The following is a 12,160-nucleotide window of genomic DNA, read 5'->3' on the forward strand; positions in this document are numbered from 1 at the left end:
TGGTTAAGCGACTGCCTTCGGCTCAGGTCATGATCCTGGAGTCCCGGGATCGAGTTCCACATTGGGCTCCCTGCTCAGCAGGGAATCTGCTTCTCCCTCTGACCCTCTCCCTCTCGTGCTCTCTATCTCTCATTCTCTCTCAAATAAATAAATAAAATCTTTAAAAAAATCATGAAAATGCTGCAAATATTGATTTTGGGATTACAAATAAATTTTAGTAGATAAATTTAGAAATGTGAAATTCATGAATTATGAGGATCAACCGTATTTACTTTTCCAATCTCCCTAGTAGTTAGAGATGGGTAGGCAATTGCATTCTAGCTAATGAAAAGTAAGTGGAAGTCTGCTATATAAGGCTTTTGCTTTTCTTGGTAAGAGTGACAAAGTGACTGGTGCTGCAACACCCTTTTCTTTGATTTGAATTTTGGTTCAGATTCAGAAAATATGGCAATCGTCCCCTGACTGCTAGGTGATAAGCATGAGGATGAAAAGCAGCACCATGAAGGCGGAAAAATCATGTTCCTTGGTTGTGCCTGATGAGCAGCTAAACCCATCCTAACAGCCGCTTATCTATAGTCCTTTTAAGTGAGAACAATTACCCCCCACATATTTAAGCCACTGTTAGTTAAGCTTTCTGTTACTTGGAACCAAATGCATTCTTAATTGACATAGCCAATAATTCAGTTTTTATAGTTTTTATATTCAGTAGGTCTTTTTTTCTTTTTTGAAACATAGGAACTTAACATACTTCTTGGTGGTTGATTATGCTCATCACTTTATGTATATGATATTTATGTACTATATTAGATAAAAGTTTATTTTAAATGGCTCTATTCATGGCCAGGTTTAGGTAATGCATGCTAAGTCAGGTGTGGTATTTTAGTGAATGTTCTTTGATGATTACCAACAACAAAGCAATAAAGAGTGAAATGAATTATACCAACCTGAGCTTTGGCTTTGGTGACATTTTTACTTTGAATCATTAGTAATGCAGTACAGAGCTTATTGTTTTCACTTAATGTCTGTAGTTCACCCAGAAGGATTGGAAATACAGGGACTAGTGCTCAAGAGTTCTATGTTGATCACTATCTAAGATACATAATCACCTCATCTCTCCCACTTCTCCTCCAACATAATTCTGTAATTTCATAGGTCAGCAGAAGACCTTGAACATCACTTGCTCTATATTCCACTTTCAGGTAAGTATCAAAATAAGAGAGGAGTTGTCAGTTTACAACCTAAAGATCTTGAATGAAGATAGTCTTTTGAAAACACCCTACCCTTTTACTGCCTAGGTTGTCAAGTTAATCTGATGGTTAAGTGAAATCTCTTCTTCTACCCACAGTTTCCCCTTATTTGATCATTATAAGCAGATCATTATTCTTGTCATAAAAATAATTTACATATCATTTACTGCTATGAACAAGTCTCCTCATTCTCAGAGAATGAGCATCCAGGGACTGGGGTTGGGGTCGGTTGCTAGATTTGTGCTTTGAACTACTTGGGCAAGTCCTCAGATAGATCCTCATGTAGTTTGTGAACACCTTCTGGTTAGGAACTGTTTCTTACTCATCTTTATATCCATAGCCTGTAGCACAGGGCTTTATAATAGGTAGCTATATCCACTTACTTTATTGAATTGTCTTTTATTTAGATATAATAATTTCATTTTAAAAAATGGGTCTCATTAAATTATAGGCAAGTCACATAATATGGAGTTATTTTGGTGGATTACATGATCATTTATAAATCTGTAGAACAAAGATCCTGCCTGTTTTTGTGTTGTTCAGAAAATGAAAAGTATCCATCCCCTTTAAAAGCAAACTATAGCATTCCGTTTGTCAGTTTCATGGTTTTTTTAAAGCAAGTTCTGGAAGGTTACATGCAGTCTATATATTTTCATGGGATATTGTGGTTGTTATACTTGAAACTAATGTAATATTGTGTGTCAACTATACTCAAATAAAATAAATAAGTAAATAAATAAATCTTTATTTAGTACTTGCTGTGTTTAAGGGGCTATCTGACATAGAAAAAAAACAAAAGACATAATCCTTAACCTTCCTGGTCTTGTAGTCTTATTGAGTGATAAAGACATTTGAATTAAATTGTTCAGAAATAGTGCTGGAATAAAGTAGTATAAAATAAAGTGTCTACTTGTGTGATGCTGAAAAAAAAAAACCCAAGAGTTTGATACTATAGTAGGCCTTCATTAATTGCTTCTTGATTGCCAACTGTGATCAAGGTACCAAGATAGGCTTTGTGTGCACTGAGAGTTAGCAGCTTTGGGGTAGAGAGGGGAGCCAGCCACAACTCTTGCCTTCATGGAGCTCTGTCAATCAGGGATAGTGGCTTTTAGCAGAAATGGTACTTCCAAATGTGCTTTAAAAAATGTGGCTGGGGAGGATCCCACCCATAGTTCATTGTAGAGAAAGAAGGGAGAAAGTAATAAGAATTCAGACAATGGAGAGATTTCTCTGCTGTCTGTCCTTTTAGAGACTTTTGTTCTTGAAAAATACTGCCTTGCATAGCGGTCAGGTATCCTGAGGTAGGAAGAGTCAACCCAGAACTTAAAACGTGGCTGTGAATTAGAGTTCCTTTTTCTGTGGCCCAAGAGTCACTTTTATAGCCAGCCCCAGGTAATGCTTCCTTCTGGCCACTATCGTTTGTCAGTTAAACATTACCCTATTTCAGAGACAGGAAAATTTGTGGATTGGTTAAAAGATTTCATAGAAGGAGCTTCTATCAAGACCTAGAATAGAATTTCTGAGTATCCAGATTTTTCCCTGTATAACAGAAGTGTTATTCTCTTACAAATTATACTTCCTTTGCTTCTATGAGTAGTTTTACTGTATTCATTATTTTTTTCATTGTACTTTTATTTCTTATTCTACTCTTCTCATTTAAACATACAAATTTTACAGATTTTTTTTTGTTTCAATTCAGTATTCATTTCAGGCAGTTAGGAAACTCACCATAATTCACTTACATATAAAAAATGTTTTTACCAGCTAAAACAATATTTTTAGTTTCAGATTTTGCTATGCTTGCAGAATCTATATGTGTTGTGATTCATTTTTATGGAAAATCTTTACATCTCTAGACTGTAGACATAGTACTTATACTTTTGGTCATCTAAGTTTAGACTAATTTTCAAGAAAACATTTGGTCATGCATTTAAAATGTTTTCTCTTCTACTAAGCCCTACTGTTTTGCTACTCCTTTGAGTACTTGTCATAGACCTATCTTTTTGTAAAGCTCCTTTTAACATTCCGGAAACTTTTAACTGCTCTGTTTGGAGACTGTCTCATTCTAACAATTTTTCAAAATAAATAATATGATGCGTTTGTATCTTAATTGACAAGAACATAAATGAGTTATATCTCAGATATAAGTGATTGTTTAAGAAAAACACATTGTTGATGTGTTGATGATCTTGGTTTTAACCATTTGAGAAGTACATGCCATGCTTTATGATAGCCCTTATGATACTTGCATTTCAAATGATATTTTAAAGTTCTATTTCATTTTTCTGGTGACTATAACATAAGCTAATCATTTGGACCCAATGTAATTTTATAACCTCGAACTAATTTTTGAGATGTTGGACTAACCATCTTGGTGGTGGTCGTGCGTGTGTGTGTGTTTAAACTGTGGCTTCTAATTTCTACTTTCAAGAAAAAAGCTGAGACTAATAATTGTCTCCTGAAAATTGCTGACATAACTGAACTGACATGGCTTAATATTTTACTCTTACATTTCTGAAACAAACAAAACATGAAGTAATTCAAGACAAACCAACAAAAAATATAATAAAAACTAAGTAAATATAAATTTTACTGTTAATAGCTAAACAAATAAAAGAATTAAAATACTTTAAAATTATCAAAATTATCAAATTTTGGGGCACCTGGGTGGCTCAGTCAGTTGAGTGGTCTGACTCTTGATTTTGGCCCAGGTTGTGATCTCAGGGTCATGGGATCGGGCCCCACCTGGGCTCCATGCTCAGTGTAAAGTCTGCTTGGAATTCTCTCTCTCTAAAATAAATAAATAAAATCTTTAAAAAAATAATAAAAAATAAAAATTCTAAAATTTATGATGGAGTTGTGTAGAAACTAAAAATTTATAGTCTATTTAAAATGCAGAAGTGTTGACTTCAGAAACTATGTAGATAAATTGTGGGTTATGGATAAATCTGCATGTTTCTAGCTAGTCTCCATGATACTCCTTTCTGAAGAAAGTTTAGGTGAGGCTAATGATGCCAGCCAATTTAATAATGGTAACCTCTAGCACGGGGCTTTATGAGAGGTCTATTCCTTACCAGTTGGATTTGATCCCCTTTGGTCTCTCTTGTTTCTTTGATCTTGTAACCACTTTCCCAGTGAGAGAGCCCCACTCACTAGCAGGGACCATCTACCTGAGGGCATCCAGTAGTGGTAGGGTATCTGTTATTGTTTTCTCATTATCTACATATTCTTAATGCCAGGACCTGTACAATGTGTTTATATCAGGATAAGACCTGTCTCTGCGTCTTCATAATGTAAAACATGTAAGTCAGTACAATGGGAAATAGGAATATTTTTGGAAGCTATTCCTGTACCATGACAACTGGCAATAACCATATAAGGAAGTGACCGTTAACAACTAAATCTATCACATGAACCCCAAACTAAAAGTATCTCCAGCTCTTCCTCCCCTTAGCAGGATTCTGAAACAGAATGCTGGGCAGTCACTCCAAAGTTACCCAACAAGAGGGAACTGTGATGGAAGAAAGTCCATATGGAGGGAAGACAGCTTTCTTAACAGACTAATGAAAATACTTAATTTTTTTTATTTTTCTAGATTTTATTTATTCATTTGAGACACAGAGATACAGAGAGAGAGAGCATGAGCAGGGGGAGAGGCAGAGGTAGAGGGAGAAGAAGGCTCCCCGCTGAGCCAGGACCCCGATGTGGAGCTCGATTCCAGGACCCTGAGATCATGACCTGAGCCGAAGGCAGATGCTTAACCATCTGAGCCACCCAGGCACCCGAAAATATTTCTGTTGACTTTTTAAAATAGAACCATATGGCCATGTATCTTAGACCTCTCCAGGACCATGCCAAGATCTGATACAAGTGAGGAGACCTGAAGCTTAACTTCATTAACTTCATGGTAAATCCACTTGTGTGTTTGTTCAGTGTGTGTGTTGTTTAAAATAAACTTGGAAGTTATTACAGGATCAAGAAAACACAATATAAATAGACAAACAATATGAGTCTATCAATGTAGTATCGTAAAATAGTAAAAGCTGCTTCCCACTATAGATAGGCAGATAGATAGAGGATAGATAGATAGATAGATATAGTTTTCTGGATAAGCTATATGTAAAGCTCTAAATTAATTTTTAATTTAAATCAAATATTTTACATCTTATCTTTCCTCAGCCTTATGGGTTCTGTGGGGATTACAAATGTAATTCTTATCTTTAGGGAATTTATAAGTATTGGAATAATATACTCACATGGAATAAGAGTAATTTACAACATTATGATAATTATATCTAATAACTGTGTGCATTGTGTGTAAGAATCTTACTATCTTCACAACAACTCTGAGTTACCCAGAGAGAAGTCATTTTACAACTACAATCAGCAAGTAAATCTTGGAGCTAGGACCAGGATCCATGTCATTTGCCTCATTATCTTTTTTATCCTTAAGTTTTTAAAGATCATTTCCCTCTTTTATAAATAATGAAACACTTTTTATAGTTTCATGAAGTATAATTATACTGTATTAGTTTCATAGGGTTGCTGGCAACAAAGTACCACAAGCCCAAGAGCTTAAAACAAATATACTGTCTTGTCTCATATAGTTCTGGAGGCTAGAGGTTCTAAATCAGGGTGTCTACAGGCTTGGTTCATTCTGAGGGCGCCGAGGAAGAATCTCTTCCCTCTTTCCCTCCTAGCTTCTGGTGATTACTGGCAATCTTTGGGATTGGTGGGTTTAGATGGACCCTATCACTTCTGCTTCCATCTTTACATGGCATTCTCCCTATATCTTTGTGCCTCACATGGTCATCTTTTTATTAGGATACTGGTTACATTGGATTTGGGGTTCACCCTACTGCAGTGTGACCTTGTCTTAACTAATTACATCTACAAACCTTATTTCCAGATAAGATTACGTTCTGAGTTAGTGGGGTTTAGGACTTCATATCTTTTTGGGGAGACACATAGTTCAATCCATAACATATACTTAGGCAGATTATTATTGTTTGGTAAATCTCATTTTTCTCTTTGAAATTCTGTCAGTAGAGAGTTTAAAGGAAAACAGTTCCTAATTTGGCCACAGAAACCACATTACTTTAAGCGAGCCATTTAACCTCTTGCAATGAAGAAAAGATAATGCGGTCTTATCTATATCATAGTGTGCCTTTGAGAATCTAGTGAGGTGATACTCTAAAAATGCTACTGCTTGTTTTATTCCAGTGGAACATTAATTTCAGATAATTGCATTTTCATTGAAAATTATTGACATTGGCATTCCTTTTACTTATTAATGTTCTCTCATCAGATCAGTAGAGGTCAATATAAGTGGTGGATCTGTTAAATTTTCTACACATGTATCATGACTTTAACTAGATTATTAGAATCCCACATCCTTTTTCACTAGTACTATAAAAATTGTGGTATTAAAAAGCCCTAGAATTAACTCTTACGTTTTTTAACTAAAAATATTATAACTTATCCTTCAAGTTAGTTATTCCAAAAATCTTCATGATAAAAAGTGAAAAAAACAATATTTTATTATTCTAAAATACATGTATTTTAAGAGAAGGCCTATGTACTTTTTTATGTGACGGGTTTTTTTCTCATACTTGTTTGTAATTACTGTCATGGAATTGGAGCATTAAAAAAACTTGTTTCTTGTGCTCATAAAATTGTTCCTATTTTCTCTAGATTGACAGATGAATAGTGCAAAGCTGACATTGACTTAAACATTTTTAGAAGGAGAGATCCCAGAAACTTTTTTGAAATCATATTTAATCATGTGAGTAGCACAACAGAAAAGGGAAAGAAAAAGGAAGAAAGAATTTGAAATTTATGCCAGTCTGTGCCTTTAAATGTGGCAGCAAAAGTTATCTGAAGAAATGTTTGCACTGAACCTTTTGACCATTCTACAACTCAGGAAGGATGCAACAGTTTTGTTAGTTAAAAAACACTATACAAATGTTGAGGATGTCTGCATGATATTAGGGGATTGAAATCATTTTGTCATCCTGTGATAAGAACAAGGCCAGGTGGCTCCATTCTGTGGCTTAGGATGTGGGTTTCTTTGGTTTTGCTAGTCTCTGATGCTGAGGGAAACAAGGTATATATGCAAAATGAGCTAATTTTTTAAGGGGCATGTAGCATGATAGCATAATTATTGGCCACGGAATCTGTTCTATTGGGCATTTTGTGACATGCTGTTTTCTTTTTTGTTTGTTTTTATTTTTATTTTTTATTTATTTTTTTTACCCAGAGTTTTATGTGGGTCATGCTGAGCAATTACAAATACATTGTTTACTCTAAGATAGAAGTGTTTGGCGTTACTCTTATTGTATTTGATGGTCAGATGATTATTTGCTGTAGTATGTATTTCAGAAATGAAAATTGCCAATTTCTAGGCCGAATGGCCTATGATGCATATATAAAGGAACTTTTTTCTTCTTCAGCAGAATGCCTCATACTAGGGTCTAGCACCGTTGCCCTAACACATGGGGTTCATTTCCTTAACACAGTCACCCTGAAATCTCAGTCTTGCCCCTTAGTCTTTTGGTTTGTCCTTACTTTGCTTTTATTCATTATAAAACAGCTTTCTCATTCACTTGTTTATATATGAGAAAACTTACGGTTCAACCTACATACCATAGGAAGTTCCAACTTAGTCAAGATTCTTATCACCCCAGTAAGTTTAGTTTCCACTCGTTTCACACTTATTTTAGTGTGCTATCCTTCTCAGACCTGCCTGCCTTCTTTCTAAGATAGTCAGGGTTACACTCTCGAAACTGCAGGTCAGAAATTGCCTTCATATATTCAGCATCCTCATACAGGCATTTTGGCTTAAATTATCCTTAATCCCGATGACGGTTTTGTAAACTTTCTTTTTTATTTTTCCATTGTTTCGTCATTCCTTCAGAGGTCATCCTCCAATCTTTTTTCTTTTTTTTAATAATGGCTTCACACATACAGGAAGATGAGTTTGCACAATATAAGCTGTCAAGTAGTCACATACCTAAGATGAAATTTTGCTTGTGGTGAAAAGGTCGTCTTCACAGTTCTCATAACTTTGGAGGTCAGTTGTCACTCTGCAAATGGCAAGGTGGGAATGTGCCCAAATGCAGAAAAGAAGAACTTAAAAATCATTTTTACTGTGAGCTCATTATGATGATGTCCATGCAAGACATTGTTTCTAACAATTCCTGAATCATACCTATATATAATGGATGTAAGGTAAATCTTTGAATGAATGAATGATACAGATATCAAACTACCTGTCATTTGTAACCAAGAAGGCAACACACAAGGTGTTCACCTTGAGGATTCTTCTTCATCTGCAATTAGCTCAAAGTTAGGAAAGAAGCTGCTTCCTCAGGTTAGACTCCATCTCTCTCAGGATTTTGAGTAGGCTGTAATTCTGCTGCCGCTTGTGTCTTTACATGGCTTGCATCCCAGAAGGGACAGATTGTCAACAACATAATTATTCTGATGTAAATATACCTATTTCAGTGATGTAAGCATTGATGATTAAGAATTTTAAAACTAATTTAGGTCTTTTGCTTTTAGACATGCTATTGAATTACTAACCATAGATCTTTTGACACATTTTGAACCAAATTATGCTGAAAAACACAGCAGTTCCCTCAACTTTTAAGCCATTTAATGGTAAACTTCAGCTTAAAGCCTTTACTTTAAAAATAAATTGAGGTAAAGTTCCTAAGGCCAGATGTGCCCAAAAATGTTAAAAGAAAAGGTTTATCTTTTTGAAAATATTTTATTTGTTTATTTGAGATGGAGAGAGAGAGAGAGCACAGAAGCAGGGGGAGCAGCAGAGGGAGAGGGAGAAGCAGGCTTCCCGCTGAGCAGGGAGCCTGATGCGGGGCTCGATCCCAGGACCCTGGGATCATGACCTGAGCCGAAGGCAAGATGCTTAACTGACAGAGCCACCCAGGCGCCCCAAAGAAAAGGTTTAAGTGAAAACATTAGACATGTGTCTAAAAACAGATCTTGGCAAGAGCAAAATGATTTGCTTTACAGTGATCACATTTGTGATTATTTGAGACAACTTTTTTCTTTTAAAATCCTGTGTAGCTCAATTAAATTTAAGTGAGTTCTTGATAAAGCTAGTAAACATAATCTATAATCTTTTATGTATCCCTTTCCATTACTCATGTATTTATACATAACGTTTACCCTAATTTGATTTCTAAGTATGGTTTTGCACTTCTCTCTGTTTTGTGTTTGGGCAGAGAGGATATCACACAGAGATCTCTCATATAATACAATACGACTAGCAAACCTGGTTATGAGGTTAATTGACTTATGTTTATTTAAAACTAATTTCTTAGAACTAGAGGAGGGATGGATAACACATTAGGTATCATTTTCAAACATGTTACAGATAAAGTGATCATTTTTACAGAATGAATGCCAGGACATAATTGACAAGTACAAATGTACATAGAGAAAGAGGGATATCTTGCCACTAAAATGTATTACCATGGTGAATTTGTCTCCAGCAATGCGAAGTAAAACCTCACATTTAATTTTTCTGTAAATAAGTAACCAAAAATTACTTCTCATCCCAGAAAATGGTTTTGTTCAGGAAGTAGGATTTGTTTCACAAACTGCACACAATGCTTTCATCCAATTGACTATACTAAATTTCATCTTCACTATCAACTGAAGACCATCAGCTCCTACAGTCCTATTTGAACTTCCATTCTCTTGTCTACTGTAAAGTAGCACTTTGACTAGAAGGGAAATTTTCCTCTTTGGAGTTTCCTAGAGACAGTCATAGTAAAAGGGATGGGTATTGAAATCTTAGAGAAATAAACCGTCAAGGTTTCCAGATCCCTCCTTCTTTGCAGACCCACCATTTTTTTCTCCCCACCTCCATGCCTAAAATAAATCAATTTAAGTTTTACATAGTGGGCTTTCATGTAAGATTTTAAGGACAAAATTACAGCTGCTTAAACAAAGAAAAGAATACTAGTGTTAAATCACTGGGCTGGATAATCTTTAAAGTCTCTTTTTTCTCCCTTCTTCACTGTTTCTCAAAATAGAAAGTCTGCTTTCCTGAGATGCTTCTAAATATGAAGATGTGTAAGTGAATTTTTCTAGAAATTTAAATTATATGACAGATACACTTTTCCATATTTTGTCAACAAAGAACAAATAGATGAACTATATAAAGGATTTTTATGTTTATAAGTAATTGTATGAGTACATTTTGTATGGTGGAGGGTGATTCATGGAAATAATGGTTAGACAGGGTGGGGTTGTAGAAAAATCCCCATCTTACATTAGTAAGAAAAAACTAAACCTAATGGGGTGAGTGAACTTTTAAAATCTGTTTTAATTATGGAACTATTGACTTGGCAACTCAAACAATATAGTACTTTGTGAGTGTTGAGCAATAACTTTTGACCTGTCTTTAGTAACACAAATATGCACAGTCATTTTCCATTTAATATTTAATAATATATTATAGTTTCTCTGTAGGTTTAGTCACCGGTTTTTTTTTTCATTGTCTCATTATTCATTTTACTTTACTATTGAAAGTTATTTAATGAACATGAGAAATATAGCCTAATGTCTGATGTCCTTACTAAGTGACTAATTCCTATTTTTTCATTAATGTTTCTGTTAAGAGCTAACGGCTACTGGGGGTGCAGTAGTGAACAAGAGGAAATTTCTGTCTTCATGAAGCTTACATTCTAATGGCAGAGGCAGACAGGAAACAAGTACATACACGATGTCTGATAGTGGTAAGTCCTAGGATGAAAAGTAAAGTAGGTTTAGGGGACACAGTGTAATGGAAGCTGATATTTTCAATACGGTGGCCAAGGAAAGCCAATCCGACAGGTGATGCTTGAGCAGAGATTTGAGTCAAATTATGCCAGTATCTGGGAAAAGAATTTCCCATCTGAGAGAATAGTGAATGTTAAAACCTTTAGTTGGGAACATACTAGGTGTGTTCAAGGAAGAGTGCAAAGACTGTTTGTTAAGGATACGGTGAATATGGTAGTTAAGGTCAAAGAAGCCAGACCTTGCAGGCTGTGGTCAGAAGTTAGGATTTTATTTAAATATATGTATATATGTTAATTGGAGGACTTTGATAAAGAGAGGGACATGATTAGATTTAAAGGGCTTACTGTAGCTGCTGTATAGAGGAAGGACATTCCATGAGACAAAGGGTGTAAGATTTGAGCAGAAAGATCAGCATGGAGGCTACTGTAATAGCTTGCTAGGGATGATGGCAACTTGGATTAGGACAGTAGCAGTTGGAGATGTGCAAAGTGATCAAATTGTAGAAATATTTTGAAGGTAGTTGGCAAGATTTTCTAATAGACCAGATGTGGAACAAAAGAAAAAGAAAGGAATCAGAGTTGATTCTAAGGCCTTTGGGCTAAAGAATTGGGTGAATGAATATATATAGTCACACTAGTTCACGTAAAAGAGAACTGGAAGTTGAAGATGTTCAAAAAACACATTGTGTGCAAATAGTTGGGGATGAGTACATACATAAAGTTGGGAGACCCTATAACTTATTGGCTCTGAAATGAGCAAACTTGGATATCACTCCACAACTGAGCTCTGCTATTAATGAAAGCATTTGTTGCTCAAAAATAATCATGCTTTGCAAAAATACACAACGAAAACATAGGACTTATGGGAAAATGATATTCGGCATAATACTCAAAAACTTGTTAGTAACATATTTTTTTAAAAGATCATAAATGTTAAGTGGTTAACAAATACTGCAATATATTTGGTACTTTAGATTTCAAAATATATTATTCCCTGGTGGAAGTGGCTATGGAAAGCGTTGCAAGATTATGAGTTTCTGTGGAGTGATGCAAGGAGGCTTACTGAAATCTGAAGGAAAATTGTAACACCAGATGTGAATGGGT

General features: G+C 35.2%; 1 protein-coding gene across 3 annotated transcripts in view; it reads left to right on the forward strand.

The window, feature by feature from the left end:
• The window catches only part of SUPT3H (SPT3 homolog, SAGA and STAGA complex component), a 548,140-nt gene that overhangs the window by 209,128 nt on the left and 326,852 nt on the right, over positions 1-12,160 (forward strand). The window lies entirely within an intron of this gene.

This window comes from Eumetopias jubatus, unplaced genomic scaffold, assembly GCF_037043125.1.
Source record: "Eumetopias jubatus isolate StellerSeaLion01/CBP00866 unplaced genomic scaffold, mEumJub1_p1.0 scaffold_6, whole genome shotgun sequence".
Lineage (NCBI taxonomy): Eukaryota > Metazoa > Chordata > Mammalia > Carnivora > Otariidae > Eumetopias > Eumetopias jubatus.